The sequence below is a fragment of the Cryptomeria japonica genome, chromosome 3 (assembly GCF_030272615.1).
Source record: "Cryptomeria japonica chromosome 3, Sugi_1.0, whole genome shotgun sequence".
Classification (NCBI taxonomy): domain Eukaryota; kingdom Viridiplantae; phylum Streptophyta; class Pinopsida; order Cupressales; family Cupressaceae; genus Cryptomeria; species Cryptomeria japonica.
Window position 1 is genome coordinate 283709182 of NC_081407.1, and position 18178 is coordinate 283727359.

At 36.9% G+C, this 18178-nt stretch overlaps 1 protein-coding gene across 2 annotated transcripts in view; it reads right to left on the minus strand.

Moving 5' to 3' along the window:
* The window catches only part of LOC131029612 (threonine--tRNA ligase, mitochondrial 1), a 174094-nt gene that overhangs the window by 46914 nt on the left and 109002 nt on the right, over positions 1–18178 (minus strand). The gene's annotated exons all lie outside the window — the stretch shown is intronic.

Genomic DNA, 18178 nt, shown 5'->3' on the forward strand with positions numbered 1-18178 from the left:
GCACATAAATGAGTGCTAGTCGTTGGGACGTGATTCATCATCAAAGATTTTCCATATTTCATCAAGTTGCTAGGGAAAATTGCAAGTAGGCAACCTTGAATGGACGCATGTTCTAATAGATGTTAAGCACATGAAAATAGAGACATATTCTTTGGTATGCTTCTATGTTTGATGTTAAGGACATTAACATGGAATGGTCAAGAGATGTGTTGTTTTTCCCCAATATTCCACACTACTGTCACTTGTCTTGGACTTGTAGTAATGCTTTCCATGTATATAAATCCAAAGACACTAAGGCTTCTATTGGATATTTTGTCATTGTTTATGTATAATGAACATCATGTTTATGCTTATTTATTAAATCATATATTATTTGTCTTTGTTTATGTATAATGAACATCATCCTCGTATTAAAATAATATTGCAATGTTTCTATAATGATCATCTTAGTCATTTAGTTACTATTTAGAAACTTTTGTTTAGGTCTTTCACGTTTCTATTCACAATCGCTTTCATTATAGAAAGATCGTCTTGTATTCTCTATTTAAGGAGTCTTTCGTCTCCTTTGTAAATATCGAACTCTCAAATATTATAACATGGTATCAGAGTGGGTCTAGGTCTAACTCCCTTACGGGAGAGCTCGAGGTTATGTGGGTGCATTTGTCTGAAAATTGCGGAGGCAACAGATTCAAAGTTTTTTTTTTCTTCTGAGGCTCACAGATTTTCTTTCGCACGATTTTTGTCTAATTTTTTACCATGACCTATCTACTACCCACGTTTTTTAATGGCTCGTTTTTTTTTTAAACACACAGAGTGTCTATGCAGCACGTGAAGTTTTGTTCGTCGACGGGTTTTTTCTTTTTTTCATTTTTCTTCTACTCACCACAAGGGTTTTTGGTAGCGAACGAGGGGAGAGGGATTTTTTTTTGTTCACACGCAACTGCGAAGGGTTTGTTTGGTGAGATCGCTCGTGGGTTTTTGCAAAACACAGAGAATTATGTTCAACGATCGCTCCCTTTTCACACCCTAGTTTCAATCCATGTTGCCTCTGCAATTTTCGGAGTCGGATCTTTGTTTTCCTACCTACGACTGACAAGGTTTCTTTCTACAAACAACCGCATTTTGGGGTTTTTCACAAAACTCGCGGATTCTTGTCTAAATATGTGCAAATTTGGCCTTATTTTACCTACACGACTTGGGCCTTTTGTGATACCTTTGTTGTAGACAATAAGGGTTTTTTATTAGGGTTTATGTTATCTACGAAGAAAATTTGTCACACAAGCTCTATTTTTAAGCCACGCGAAGTCTGGAGCTTTTGCATAATTTTCTCTTCAAAAATCACAGTTTCTTGTTCGTTTTTTGCCCGATTTTTTCACACAAAAATCGTGGGTTCTTCCTCTACTGAAGGGTTTTCTATTTATTTTTTTCAACAAAAAAAATATGATTGGTGTTGCTGATTTCAAGGTTTTTTATTTTTTCCACAAAAATCATAGAAGGGTTTGATGATTTTTTTCCACAAAAATCATGGTTTCTTTCAATCTATTTTGGGTCATAGTACTCATTTGCAAAAGTTTTTGGCGGTTTTTTGACAGAATCATGGCTATTGTTATCTTTCAGACGCAGTGGAGGGTTTGGTGATTTTTCCACAAAATCATGGCTTCAATTTTTCGCCGATTTTTTGTCAACAAAAATTGATTCTTTTTGAGAACCTGATCTTCGTGTCTCTGGATAAAGCGAGGGAATAGGTTTGTTACCCAAGGTTGGAAGGATTGTGGTTATCTTGGTCGTCTCTAGAAGAACTACAAAACCAAGGAGGGTCTCAACAGTAGGCTCATGTTGCAGAGCATTCTGAAGAGAAGGGGGTGGCCTTCTATGCATTTGTTACCAAAAGACCTGCAGCTTTTGTCATGTCTTTTGTCGGGTAGTTAAAACGATGACCATTAAGGGAGGGTATCAAAATAATATTGTGATGTTTCTATAATGTTCATCTTAGTCATTTATGTTTTTGTCTTTCATGTTTCTATTCACAATCATTTCCGTTATGGAAAGATCGTCTTGTATTCTTTATTTAAGGAGTCTTTCGTCTCCTTTGTAAATATCAAACTCTCAATTATTATAACACCTTGTTCTAACCTAAGCATTGTTTTTCTTATACCAATCTGCTGCTCCTGAATATATAATCATGGGCGCCAAAAGTAAAATCAGCCTCAAGTCAGTCCGGTCATGGTTTATTAATTATTGGTAGCATGTGTGGATGGCCAACTAGGATTTGGCAAATTATTTAGTGTCTTCTGTGTCTGCTTATTTTGCCCTAGTCAACCCTTGATTAATTTGTCTTAAATGATTTTATTTGCCTTTCTTTTAAGTTGGCCCTCTTTTTTGGTGCTGTGATTTGTGGTATAAAGCCCTAATCTCAGACGGGGCACGACAGGGTAGGGCAGTGGCAATTGTGTGATCAAGTGGGAAGCAAAAGTATATACATAATAGTAAATAGACATTGTGTAACCAGAAGCAAAAGTATATACATAATAGTATATAGACATTGTGTAACTGAAAGCAGAATAGTTCCTATCAGAAAGATAAAAATCAGCTCATAGGGCTGCAAAAAAATTAACTGTAGCAATAATAAAAATTAGAATGAAGGATTGTTTTGGTTATATTTAAATTTCCTTTATACTCTGCAGGCTTAATGCTTTGTTAATTGGTGATACTCATTGTTTAAATGCATGTTCGTAGTGCTGCAAAAAAAATTAACTGCAGCAATATTTTATATTAGAATGAAGGATTGTTTTGGTTATATTTAAATTTCCTATATATTCTACAGGCTTAATGCTTTGTTAATTTGTGAAAGTTATTGTTTAAATGCATGGCCTGTAATTATTAGGGAACTACATCCCATTTAGGCTCATCATATACATGGAGGATTAGAATGCCTACAAGGAGTACAATAGCAGTACATGAATGCTTTAGACATATAGCGTAGTATTCCATGCATGTTAAATAGGTATTAGGCAAACTAATACATGCCTTGAGAGAAGTCATGCCCTAGTCTTGTGTACTTATCTCAATCCCTCTCAAAGCAGGCCTCATATTTTCTCTTTAGCAATCTAGATAGATTTCAGCAACAATTGTCCCATCGAAAGGGAATGTCCCTCGTGCTTTGTTTTTTCATTGAAACTCACCTAAAATCTCTCAAATTCACAACTCGAAGTCCATCAATGTTTTTAACTCCATCATTCACTTACACACAAAATCAAGGAAAATTTACTTGATCAATAATAGCTAAAATTGTTGAAAGGGGTGGAGGGATGTTGTGAAGTTTGTGCGGGAGCTGGGACCAGCGGAAAGAGCTAAAGTGCGTGGAAAACGGACCCCAATTAAGTCAGAGGCTTCATTGGATGCTGATGGGCGGCCGCTGGTCCGTCATCAAATCCCTCAGAAGCGAGCAAAGGTGGTGGAGCACAGTTTGCTTCGAGGTGGAAGTCCGGGAACCATGCCAGGCGGCGGGCGGGAGACTCATGTGGCAGGTCCTAGTCAGGGCATCCCTAATTTCTCAAGGGAAGAGGCCCTTCGTTGGTTTCGTTAGGCTGGTCTCATGGGGGTGGTGGAATGTGGGTGGGGAAGTATTTTGTATGGCTTTTTTTTTGAGATGGTAGCCCATGTAGGTCCAATGTCCTTCTCGAGTTTTGTTGGTTTTGTAGGGGTGAGACCCCATGTAGTAGCTTGCTAATGAACAGCTTTAAAGTATGTAATCTCTTTTTAAGTAATATAAATCTATCCTAGTTATCGATCAAAAAAAAAAATTGCTAAAATTGTTGCTCAAATAGTTGCTCTCTTCTTTTGCACTAGCAGGTCTTTATTATTTAATGGAAAAAAATTTAAGACACAATTACTGTTCTACAAATCTGATAAAAAAATTACCGATGAGATTTATGGTATTTTGTGATGTAATATTCTGTTTCAAAAGTAGTCTCTATTACTCTATCCTGAGCTATTTTATTCAAAACATATTAAGTTGAACTTTTCACTTGCTTCCTTTGACACCTAATTTCCCTTTCACACTGTTCAAGAAATTGCAATTAAATCACAAACATGAATCAGTCCATTCCTTCCTTCGTCATATAATTTCCCTTCAACACTCTTAATTTAGTTCTCTTTCACACTGTTCTAGAAATTGCAAGTACTATTAAATCACAAATATAAATCAGTAAATTCCTGTTTTGTAATTTATGATGTCTACTCAGTAAAGGAGAACTGTCTTTTTAATGACTTTCTTGAGCTTAAGGATTTTGAGATCTTAGAGGCCAACTTGGATAATCTTGAGGTTAAACTTAGGAGAGGCTTTGAACTAGGAGCTTCATCATCAGGATCTGCAGCTCTCTTCCATAGCTCTATTTGTAGAAGCAATAGTTATTGGCTATGTTTATTTTTTTGGAACTTTGTAATTAGTTTATAGGTTGACTTTGTACAAATTATATTGTAATTAAAACTTTGTTAATTGTAACCATCTAGTTATTGTTTATGCACTATGAAGTATGCTTTGTGCAATGCAATAAAATCAACGATATGAATATAAACAACAAAACTTAATTGGGGTCCGTTTTCCACGCACTTTATTTGCTCACTATTTTATTTGCTCTCTATATCTCTATGCTATGGAAATGCCCTTAAATTCAAAAAGAAAAAGTCTCCCTTTTTTAATAATTTTTTAGTTTTCTTTAGATCTGATTTTTTCAAAAAATTCTTATCCTTTTGGTTGCTGATTTTTTCCCCAAAAAATTTTTGCTGCTATGTCTAAAATGACTCTGATTATTGATAAAGAAAATAGTATAGCATGAAATACGGAAGTACGGCCCCCTCAAATCACCAAAAACCACTCCCAACTTCAAGCCAGTAAGCTTGCATACTAAAATCTCACAAACACATCAAAAAATCTCCATTATCAACAACAAACTGGAAAAGACTCAACATTCAATACAATCATGATCTCCTCACTCAGGAGGGATTTTGTCCAAAAACTAGATTCACCATAGGATTTTCATTCTTGGGGAAATAGGGACAACTCACATTCTTTCACCAAAGCAAATGAAATGAATACACAGTAACCCCTATTCTCAAGACCCAACCTTCTTTTATAACCTTTTACAAGTATTTTAAGGAAGAATTTTTTTGCTTTTTAGCCATTTTCAAAAAAAAAAAAAACTTTTTTTACCGTTTTGTCGCTTTATTGAAAAAAGTCTTGGCTTTTTTATTACTTTTGTCAAAAAAAAAAAAAAAAAAAATTCCTCAATAAAATAATATAAAGAGTCCTTCTGACCATTTCTGAGCACCTTGAGCCTAGCAACACTTTATCCACACACTTAAAACATCTATTTAAATAATTAAATATAAATTGTCATTTATTTTTATTTTTTGACAACATTAATATTTATTATATAACCCATTTAATAGTTTTAAGTTTTTAACTATTTTCCACACAACCACCAAAGTTATAAAACATTAAAACAACCCAAAATATGAATTCTAACCACACCACCAATACCTTAAATGCATAGGATATCAATCTATATGAAAGTTTGCCCTCTACCAATATGATGTACATCTCCAAGAACTGTGGATTGCTCCCATGAAAGATGTTGAAAGCTGATTGGAACAATCTGATATGTTTTTCTGAGTTTGATTTCAGGAGTCCGGTGTACGGAATTGAAGGTCATTTATTGGCCTAAACAAGTGGAAAGACTGAACGAAGCACCTCCAGCTGCAACTAATGGCTCCAATGAGCTTCATTCACCTACTGAATAATTATCTAAAACAAATTTGTGAAGAAATGCTGATTCCAATGCAATTCCTGAACTTTCCTCAGGAGAGACTCCAATTTGGTGTGCTTTCTACCCACTAATTTGCTCTTGTAGCTCCGATATGAACCAATTTTACCAAAAAAGTATTGGAATTCTTCTTATTAACTGCTAACAATAATTTTTTACCAAAGAACCTAGTTAAAACCATTGTATTTATTTTATTGAAAACTCCATGCAAGATTTGGTGGTACGGCTAGCCTAGGGAAGGTACAATCTGCTGATTGGAGTTACAAACTTGCTGGAAATTGTGACCTCTCTGTTCAGATCTACAATTTATTCCCCTGTGGAGCTGAATTTCTCTTATTTGCTCTGAAATTTGGCCCCAATGACCTGAAAAGAGCCTCCAATGAAGATCAATATGCTGATAGGTGGAAGGGTCTTCATTCTACACTTGCCTGCAATTTGAAGGTTTCCATCTTCAAATTTGCTCCAAAATTCTATCAAATTGCTACAGAGCTGCTGAAAGTAAAGGATTCTCCAAAAATTCATCAAACATAATGCACAAATGAACTCCCAAATGCTCTTTTAACATTCCTCAAACCCTAATTCTAAATTGGGGTTAGGGTTGGACTTTTGGTATCATAAAACATGTTAAAATGTTTATTTTTATTAAAAAAATACTTCCCTTAAGTGGTTTGACCCATTGAGGGTCTAATTCCTCATTAAAAGTGGCCATATTATTAAGTAATAATCTTTAAGTTATAACTTCTAGGGAAATGTGCCAAGGGGCCATTTTATAATTCATCATTAACTTATATTAATCTCCTTTTTAATAAAGTTTATAATTTTTCTAATTATAGAAAAAGTAATTTTATAATGAATTATTATAAACTCTATGTAACTTAAGCTCACCAAGGCCAAAAAGTGACTAAGTATAGACTCCTCGTGGTAAAGCCAATCATCCCCTAGCTTCTGTAATTGCCTGCAGAGATGGCTAACAAGCAAAACTATGCAACTAAGTGTTCACAAGAAAAATGGGGACATTACACTCCTACCTTCCCGAGGATTGCTTGTCCTCAAGCAATCTGTACCTGTACAATGACAACTAATTCCTGGATTCCATACCAATATAAGAAACGTTGCTCCACCAAACCGCTGAACTACTCTGATATAAACATCTGTATACCCCAAGTTAAGCAACTCATCATGGATCCATCGAAGGAATGCACCAAGAAATGCACCACACCTGTCAATGCCAGGATCCCAAATCTCTATGTTGTCACATCCATCCATCATGTCAATACTCACTATGTTGCTGCTATGAATCTGGACATCACCTAACCAGCTGAGAACTTCACTCCAATTGAAGCCACAAGTACCACCAACCATCAATACTGACATGAACCCATCAATGAGCCAATTTCCCACAAGGAAAGTGTGATGGAAACCTCTCCAAAACCTGTGATCAGCAGCTGCAGCTTGTCCAATTTCTCCACAAGTTAGTATGTTTTCATTGGAGGATGCCAAGTAAATATTTTGTTTATGCACCAATGTAGTCTCTTACATGCTGATCTTCATAGCCCACTATCAAATCTAAGAAAACTAAGTCACCAATCAATAAGTACATCGCTGACCTGTCATATGAAAGAGGTGACAAGTCTACAGATTAATAGATGTTTTCGTTTTGCAACATAGACAAACCTTTAGTGGCTAGTCCACTATGAACACCACCCAATATCTCATCAACTCTAGGTAGGAAGGAATCAACTTCACAACTAGCCATCCGAATTCGAATGTTTTCAATGCAAGGTTTCAAATTTGACTCATTCAATGAGCTGATCAAACTAAGAAAATCAGACGAATGCTTATACCTCTTCAATATATCTTCGCTATCCTCTTCTTCCCTTGGAAGAAACATAGATCTAAAGGATGATTCCCTTTGTTTCCTTGCATCATCTAGCTGATTGTGACGCTCTTTGACTCTTTTGGAGATGGTGTCTTGCTTAGGCAGCAAGCATCTTTGCTTGGGCAGCTCTATGTAACCAATCTTCGTTCAACTTTTGGCAAAGTTTTATATCAGCTGCCCCAAAGTACACAAAATCAGACTTATGGAGAGTTGTATTATTCACATCAGCATAACCCATGCTTGCACCATGTGTACCCCCAAATGTAGAAAGCAAATCATTACTCTCTTCATGACAAAAGGCTGCCAAATCTTGAGGAAGAGAAGTTACACTACTGCTATTATGAACTTCAGAATTATGGTCATACCTTGGTGACAAATCTTCAAATTCATGCAAATGAGGAAAGGAACCTCTGCTGTCCAAAATTCAGAACTTCGGACTTTTCTCCCCTACTATCTTCGGATTCACTACACACCATTAAATTTTGATTTTCCTCACGGTATTCCCAATTGAGAAAAGGAGGTAGTGTGACAAATGAATCCAAACTTTCACTGTCCATATCAACCTCATAACCTGAATCTGCTAGTTTATCAAATTCTTCATATAGATTTTTGCAAACCTTAATTGTAGCCTTCATATCTTCTACTCTCCCAATGTTTTCCTTGCTATCTTCTAATTTTTCTTTCAGTTGATATGAACTTGTGGATACCAAATCATCCTCATCATCTGGTATACCCATAAATTGTGTGAATGAGAGCATGTCTTCTAAGTTACCGGTTCTTCCCCTTTTGGCCTAGGTTCGGGTTCTGGTTCTTGCCTGGTCCTGGTTCTCCCCGGGTTCTCCTTGGGTTCCTCCCGGGTCCTTCCCAGGTGGTCGGGTTCCATGTGGGTCCTTCCCAGGTGGTCGCAGGACCCACAGGGAACCCGGCCACCTGGGAAGGACCCGGGTGGAACCTAGGTCGAACCCAGGAGGACCCGCGTGAACCCAGGCCTGTGGTTTCCAAAAAACAGGGCCACGGGTCGAAAAAACAATAAAAAAAGACTTTTTAAAATAGTTTTTTATAATAAAACTTTAATTCGCCCCTTCATGACTTTTTAAAAAAGACTTGAAACTTGAATAATATCTTTTTTGCAAATAATGAATATGATATTAAACTTTAGTTATTAGTTTACTGATTACATTTGCAATATAAGAATATTTATTGGCATTGGCAATTAATAATTATCGATTTATCATTTATCATTTATCATTTATGTATGGAAAGTCGCATTTTATATTTTATTTTTGTATGGATTGTATATATTGAACATATATATAATATATGGGGATATATATATATATATAATTAAAATATATATGTGTACGGACGAACCCGTACCCGTACCCAAGTTTTTTTTTTTTTTTCCGAATCCGCGAATCCGAACCCGGACCGGTAACTTAGCATGTCTTGCATCTCCTTAGGAAGAGAATGATACTTATGGTAGTTGCTCATAACTGCATTCTTCAATGCCTTGGCATGAGGCCTCTTACTTGTACTTGTTGATGGAGATGAAACCTTGGTTTTTTTTTAATGTGCAATATCTAAACGCTACAATTCACGGCTAGGTACCTTTTCCTTCATTGGAGAAGCAGGATAGAAGGTAGGTAATAATCTTCCACCTATAATTCTTGCCATTGACGTAATTGGCAACTAAAGCACTCATTTCTACCCTCAGGCTAGCAAAATCATGCTCTAATAACACTAAAAGATGTCGAATGTTGATTGGAACAATCTGATATGTTTTTCTAAGTTTGATTTCAAGAGTCCAGTGTTGGGAATTGAAGGTGATTTATTGGCCTAAACAGGTGGAAAGATTGATTGATTCACCTCTAGCTGCAACTAATGGCTCCAATGAGCTTTATTCACCTACTGAATAATTATCTAAAACAAATTTGCGAAGAAATCCTGATTCCAATGCAATTCCTGAACTTTCCCCAGGAGAGACTCCAATTTGATGTGCTTTCTACCCACTGATTTGCTCCTGTAGCTCCGGTATGAAACAACTTCACCAAATAAGTATTGGAATTCTTCTTATTAGCTGCTAACAATAATTTTTGTACCAAAGAACCTAATTAAAAACCCTTGTGTTTATTTTATTGAAAACTCCAGGCAAGATTTGGTGGTACAGCTAACCTCGGGAAGGTACAATCTGCTGATTGGGGTTACAAACTTGATGGAAATTGTGACCTCTCTGCTCAGATCTAAAATTTATTCCCCTGTGAAGCTGAATTTCTCTAATTTGCTCTTAAATCTGGCCCCAATGACTTAAAAAGAGCCTCCAATGAAGATCAATATGCTGATAGGTGGAAAGGTTTCTGTCCTTGTTGATGTGTGTTTTACACACATGCAAGCATCAGAACAAAATACCAAAGCACTGTACCCTCTCTTGAACAAAATCACCTCAAATGCTAAGGGTAAGATCAACTAAAATGTTTCCAAGGTTTCTACAGTCAAGTCTTGACGAGCGAGTAACTCAATGGTCAATGTGAATTGTTGTTTTCAATTGGGGACTTACACAATTGTTCAAATCAACTTTGCTTATCATGAATATGGAATGGGTGTGTTGATAACTTAGGATTTGGCAATGTAGTTCTTGACTTGATTCTAACAAGACTTTCTAAAAAATGACAAAAGGGAATAGGGTTCAAGAATTCTATTCTACAACCTAGAATGCAAGAAATGATGAACAAATTCAGTGGAATCGAACTAGGCAAAGTCTCATCATCAACTCGAACAGATCTTGACATGAGCTTAGTGAAATCATCTAAGGTGTATTTCATAGATTTTCAAATTACAACCATCAAACATTGATACCATCCAAGTTGATGCATAACAATGGACGTATAATAATCAAACTTAAGCTTGCATAAGTTTCCAATTGACCACACACGACGCACTTACAATCAGCAAGAGGCTAGTGGTAAGGATTAATAGATTCCACACAAATATACCCAACAATTCCTTCATTCAATCTAACAAACATTGAAAGCAAATTCTAATCTAAAATTTCTAATCTAACTTGGAGGAATTGAGAACCTTGAATTTAAAGAAACACTTAAACAAAATCACCATCAAGTCGAACAATGATTTATATTCAAATCTCCAGCATCTACCAACAATTCTCAAAAATCTCTCCCTTACAAATGAGAGGCAATGAGGCATATATAGAGTTTCATACAAAATGGATGGCCAAGATTAAATCAAAATCAAGGGCCAAGATCATACCAACAATGCCCTAGAGTTCCCCTAATTAGGGTCTACATCAAAAATGGAGCCACCAACATATGGCCCAATAAAAAGACACCTAGTCATCAAATAAGAAATCTTCTAGAAGATTTTGTCCTGCATCTCTTTCTCTCACAACATAATCCAAGAATCTAGCCAATACAGAATCTAACTCCTCCATGGAATGCTAGGTAAGGTATCCTGTTGTAAATCAATCACGTCCAACGCATTCAAGCAAGCATCCAAAGTGTTCTCCCAATCTGGCATGAGCTTTTGCGATATTATGAACATGAATCAACAAAGAGACCAAGTAATCCATCAGACTCTTCTTCAAAGAGTCCAACTGATTGAAATACATGAACTTCATCTTGTCTCTCAATTCTGCTAAGTGTAACCCACTGGCTTCACTGACATCAACTCCCAAGAATTCCTCGATTGAGGCAAGGATCTTCGACCGAATATCATGAATAGATCCTTCCATCTATGCACAACTCTTTTGTGTGCTCTCATAAGTTGATTTCTTCATGGCTAATGAACAAAACCAGCCATGGAAATCGTATCTATCTCCATTCTACACAATATTCTCCTTGATCAATGTGGACAGAGGAATTATCTTCAAAGCTCTGAGGCATGGAATAGTCTTCTCTTAAATAGGTCGGAATTCTTCCCAAACTCCCTCCAAATACTGTATCTTGAATATAAGCCTCGTAGTCTTGTCAAAAGCTTGGACAAAGCGAGTAAGGAAATCATCTGCCTATCTCTTTATATCCTCAATCCATTTCTCCACTTCCGAGAGTGTATCTCTCGCTGCCTCATAGTGTGCATGCAGTCCACGATCAACTGCAAAAGGGGAAGTAAGGGTGGGATTCTCACGCCATATCCATGCAATATACTCTCTAAGTCTGATATTCTCCTCTTCGTACTTCTCTCTCTTCTCTATCTCCCGGTCCAATCTCACATTGATTGCCTTGAGGGTACCACCGACCTCCTGAAATTCTTGTTCCTTAGTAGTACAGCCAAGGGAACTGAAGTAATCTGGAAATCCATGGGAGTAGCAATGTCGGTCGTCACATCTCCAATAGGAATAGCCACTTGCGTGATACGCATTCCTATCTCATCTCTAGCTATATGTGACAAAATCTCAGCTTTCTTAGGTTATTTCTCCTTGTTGCTTCTAGCGAAGTAGTCATCAATATCATCAATAGGTTGTGCCTCTACCATCTTCTTACTTTTCTCCATACTCCTCATCAACCAATCAGGAATAGCGGCCATCTCCATACCATCATCGAGACACATCTTTCGATCAAACCCTCTCAATGCCGAGATAATATCATCATCATCATCAGGACTATCCCTGGTCAAATCATATACATTTTTCCCCAAACTAACGTCCAAAAGGACAATAGGAGATCCCGACTGATCATCATCCTCATTAGGTGGAGCAGATGTAGCTATGGCATGTAAATATTGAACATTCTCTGGTAATATCACTATGTTAGAACATTGCTCAAACTCTCTATTATTTTCTGGCACTTCAACTTCCTGGATTGATGAGACACTGAGAGGTGGCGAAGGAATGATAGGCGAAGGAATGATACTCTTTTGCTTCTTCTTTTTGACCTCCTCAATCTTCTTCCCTCTAGCCTTGACTTCTCTTGGTGTGTTCTTCCTTCATTTAGGAGCTTGACTCTCCTCATCCGCATAATCATTATGTCGCTCATAGTTCTTTGATCATCTTCGGAAGTGGATTCCTCCTATTTCATCTTTTCATAAGTGAAAGTAACACCCATGTCAACTACCTTGTTCAACTGATTGTCTACCCATCCTCGAGAGAAACTCAAGACCTCTCTCCTCAACACATTCAAATCTGTCTCTTCTAGTTCTGACCAATTAGGCAATAAAATAGCCTTCATTTCATCCTCATATTGTGGATGCGTATGATCCCTGTCATCTAATATCTGATTAGGAATGAAGAAACGTCCACACTTCCTCATGAAACCCACAAACATTCTAAACCACATTCTTCTTTTCACTGCTTGCTCGTCCATCAAGTTGGCCCAATAATCTTCTATGTCTACCTTGTGGATGAACTTATCTCCCCTGATCCTTCCAACTTTCTTATCTGGATCAAATCTTTCTCTTTTCTTGTATGTTGCAAATCGATGGAATGCAAGATCTTCAACTGTTGTGCTAGTTGTTGCGGCAGATTGGCAAACCTCCAATGTTTTCATTTGGTATACCCATAAATTGCGTGAATGAGAGCATGTCTTGCATCTCCTTAGGAAGAGAATGATACTTATGGTAGTTGCTCATAACTGCATCATTCAATGCCTTGGCATGAGGCCTCTTACTTGTACTTGTTGATGGAGATGAAACCTTAGTTTGTTTTTTTAATGTGCAATATCTAAACGCTACAATAAACGGCTAGGTACCTTTTCCTTCATTGGAGAAGCAGGAAGGAAGGTAGGTAATAATCTTCCACCTTTAATTCTGACCATTGACGTAATTGGCACCTAAAGCACTGATTTCTACCTATTATGCTCTCAAAAGCTTGGACAAAGCGAGTAAGGAAATCATCTGCCTGTCTCTTTATATCCTCAATCCATTTCTCCACTTCCGAGAGTGTATCTCTCGCTGCCTCAAAGTGTGTATGCAGTCCAAGATCAACTGCAAAAGGGGAAGTAAGGGTGGGATTCTCACGCCTTATCCCTGCAATATCCTCTCTAAGTCTGATATTCTCCTCTTCGTACTTCTCTCTCTTCTCTATCTCCTGGTCCAATCTCACATTGATTGCCTTGAGGGTACCACCGACCTCCTAAAATTCATGTTCCTTAGTAGTACAGCCAAGGGAACTGAAGTAATCTTTCTCCTTCCAACTTTCTTATCTGGATCAAATCTTTCTCTTTTCTTGTATGTTGCAAATCGATGGAATGCAAGATCTTCAACTGTTGTGCTAGTTGTTGCGGCAGATTGGCAAACCTCTAATGTTTTCCCTACTGAAATAGGAAATGTCATCCTCATTCTATGTTTGTCCTTCTGGATAGAATCATATTCCAAAAGTTGTCTCACCACTTCCAACAGGATCATTCTGTTAGTAGGATACCTAGGAAGCTTGTAAGGTTCGGACTGAAATTCGTGAATCCTTAGGTATGTGAAAGTGGGAAACTGTATGTACCACGATCCATATTTCTCTATCAGCTTTGTAGCTTTCTTGGACAACCTCCTGTGGATTCCGCCTTGCAACTTTCGTGTTATGTACATAGTGAATGCATCATTCACTCTCTTATAATCTTCAATTCGATACATGTTCAGTTGTGAATAGCACTCATAACTTCTGAATTGTCCTTGTCCATTCACGACTTCACCTTTGCATATCAATCCTTTGTAGGTAACAAATCGAGCAAGTAGATACATCAAATAGAAATTCATGGCAAATGACTTGGATCTCTCCACATTCCTGAGCTTAAAAAATTTTAAGAGTTTAAAAAAAATTTTAAAACATTTTAAAAAATTTTAGGAGTTTAAAAATTTTAGGAGTTGAAAAAATTTTAGGAGCTTAAAATGAAATAGAACATCCATCTATTGTATATTGCACCCTGCGGCATCCCCATCACTCAGTTAAGTAGGAATCAAATCACTATATTCATCCTTGAAATTTGTGCACATGAGTGTCTTGGGAGCCTTGGAATGATGAGTCCTAGGATCGATCATCTACTCCTTGTTCACTACGGTCTTGCACGCATCCATCTTCTTCTTATATCTTTCTTCATATTAATCCTTGGTTCTATCTTTCATGTCTGCTCCACGTAGAATTCCAAATACCTCAACCATAGTTGAAAAACTCGGACTCGCCACGGACTTGACAAACCAAAAATTTGGACTCAAACTCAGACTCGTGAAAGACTCGGCAAGGACTCCGCAAAAAAAAAACTGTAGTTTTACAAAAAAACATAAAGAAATTAATGCATTTAGAGAACATAAGAGCCATACTTGAAACATTACACATGTCACATACTCATAGTTTCAAACTTTCAACTCTAAAATGTATAATACCAAGATTTCTTCAATGCTAATTATGCTTTTATATGGAGCCTAATCAAACTCAGAGGTTAAATTTTCCCTACTTCCATCGGCGCAATTTCCCCCTATATTTTTTTACGGGGGTTTGGGTGCAGCGCCCCCAAGTTGGGGTCAAGGGGCAGCTTGCCAAAAATACATTTATTATTTTATAAAGGCGTCGGGTGTTATTTTTCTTTTATTTTTCACTTCCTCAATTATGCCAAATAAAAGAAAAAAAAATTTTAAAAAACTCAATTTTAAAACTTGCATGACTTTTTTTCTAGGTCGCGCGAGTCCATCTGAAAGACTTGCGAGTCCATGCAAAAGACTCGCGAGTCTTTCAGATGGACTCGCCAAGACTCGCAAGTCCTGGCGAGTCGACTCGTGGCTCCCATGGACTCGCGAGTCCATGGCGAGTCCACGAGTTTTAAAACTATGACCTCAACAATAGCATCCTCAACAAGGTAGGCAATGATGGCACCCTTAGGAGTCTTGATCATTCGGGAGCAAGTATCATAACATCGTGCACACTCCAGAATAATCTGAAAAATCTGCAAGTAATTTCCTTCCAATGGCAGCCAAAATAAATTGCCTAGGCTGGGAATGAAGGGAAATAAGCAATGAAAACAATCTTCAACCCAATGGTGTCAACTTGACACTTGAACAAATTCGCCAGCTGGAGGAAAAAATAACCTAAGTACAAAACACACTTGGCAAATATAATATTATTATAATGCTTGCCACCTTCCTTTAAACTTGCTTTTGCCTTGAGTTTTCACCACACAAGCAATGTGGGATAAAGCATTGTTACTTATACTTGCCTAGAAAAATCAATTTGCTTCTAGAAGGTGAAATTCATTAAATGTTCATTGCAAATCATTTATTAATTGTTTTTTTTATTTTTAAATAATCGCTAACGTTTGTAAAACAATTAAGTTGGGTCACTTTTTAATATGGATCAAAAATCACCATTAAAGAGGAAATCAATCCATATTAGGATAAAAATCCCAATGAAAAAATTATTAAAAATCATTAAAATCACACTTTGGGGAAATTCGACCCCTATTAGGATAAAAATCCTAAAAAATATTCATCAAACCTTGAACAAAAATGCCTCCAGGGGAAAATCGATGCAAGTCTGGAGTGAAATCCGGACTAAATTATGTCACTTAACTCAAAAAGTCGCCTTGGGGGAAAATCGACCCCTATTTGGACAGATATCCGGACCCAAAATCATTAAAATCGTCACTATCCGCATTAAAATCCATGAAATCTTGTCATAAAAGTCCTGGTGGACAATCAATAAACATCAGGGATCATCATTTTAGTCCTCATTAAAGTCATCCGCAATCCTGATGGAAAATCGTGGGTTGTCAGGAAAATTTCCCACACAATCAAATTTTGAGCATCTTGGTGGAAAATCGCCCAATGTCTGGATAATGAGTGGAGGAAAAATTAGGTCCATCTAGAATCCAGGGGAAATTCACCACCAGTCAAGATTTTGAGTGGGGGGAAATCAAGGGTCATCGGAAATCTGGGGGGGAAAGCACCTCCCATCGGGAATTTTGACATTTTGACCCTTACAACATGGATTTTCATCCGGAATTTAACATTTAACCACTCAAAATCATCTGGACACTTAGATTTTTCAAAAAAACACATCGGGACTTAGGTGAATTCACCAAAACTTGAGTGAAACAAAAGAAAACCTATCGGTATATAGTGCAAAATCAACTTTAATAACTTCCTAGGAGCAAGAAAACAACTCCTAAAGGTCCTAAAACACCTAGGTAATTGAAAATCACAGACGAGGACGTTCAAAAACACATTAACGCTCAAAAGGTTTACACTTAGACAAAATTAGAATCACTTAAAATCTCACATTTTACAAACTTGATCCTATAACTTCAAAACCCTAAACGACAATTAGGCATGATCAAAAATCCGAGACTCAAGCATGGGAACTCAAAATTGCCCACTATACTGCCAAAACCCTAAACTAACCAATGCATAAAGCAAGAAAGAGGGGGCCCCCATTTGCAATGGGGCAATGTGTGAAAAGGTCACAACAGTCCTACACCTACAATTTGAAGGTTTTCATCTTCAAATCTGCTCCAGAATTCTATCAAATTGTTGCAGACCTACTGAAAGTAAAAGATTCTCCAAAAATTCATCAAACATAATGCACAAATTCATTAAAAAAATACTTCCCCTAAGTGGTTTGACCCATTGAGGGTCTAATTCCTCATTAAAAGTGGCCATATTATTAAGTTATAACTTCTAGGGAAATGTGCCAAGGGGCCATTTTATAATTCATCATTAACTTTTATTAATCTCCTTTTTAATAAAGTTACTTTATAATTTTTCTAATTATAGAAAAAGTAATTTTATAATGAATTATTATAAACTCTATGTAACTTAAGCTCACCAAGGCCAAAAAGTGATTAAGTATAGACTCCTCTTTGTAAAGCCAATCGTCCCCTAGCCTCTGTAATTGCATGCAGAGATGGCTAACAGGCAAAACTATGCAACTGAGTGTTCACAAGAAAAATGGGGACATAACATCCCAAAATGTTGAATCCACAGACGGAAAGTACCATTGTACCGATCTTGGCTGCAGGAACTTTTTATTGCAGTCAAAATTTCTTTTAGACAAAGTTGATGCTCCGCAAGGAAGTTGGAGTTACCAAAAATGTTGGAATGGGTCAGAAAGGGGAACATTATAGCCCTGCTGTTGCTATTCATTTTGGGAATTTTTGTAGTGTTGTCCACTATTAAAAACCAAAGAAAAATGGAAATGTCCCAGATATGGTACAGAAACTGCAGGGGATGGCTACCAGTCGCCTGTTGCCCAGCCTACAATTATTACATAGAAAATATTCTTGACTAAGAATAAACCATATTCTATCTCAATTGAATTACAACCCAAGCAACTATAATTTATTTTTAATATAAATTTTAATTTTAACTTAATGATGTGATATTCTAGAAGTTCAAATTTCTCATGTTATGGATCCAATCCCATATCTACCAGAAGGATATTCAAATGTCTCTGAATCAATTTTTAGTTAAGATAATCTACACGTAATGAGCTTAAAAGGTCACTGAATGGTCTTTAAACAATGCTGTAACAGTCATTGTTTGAGTGTGT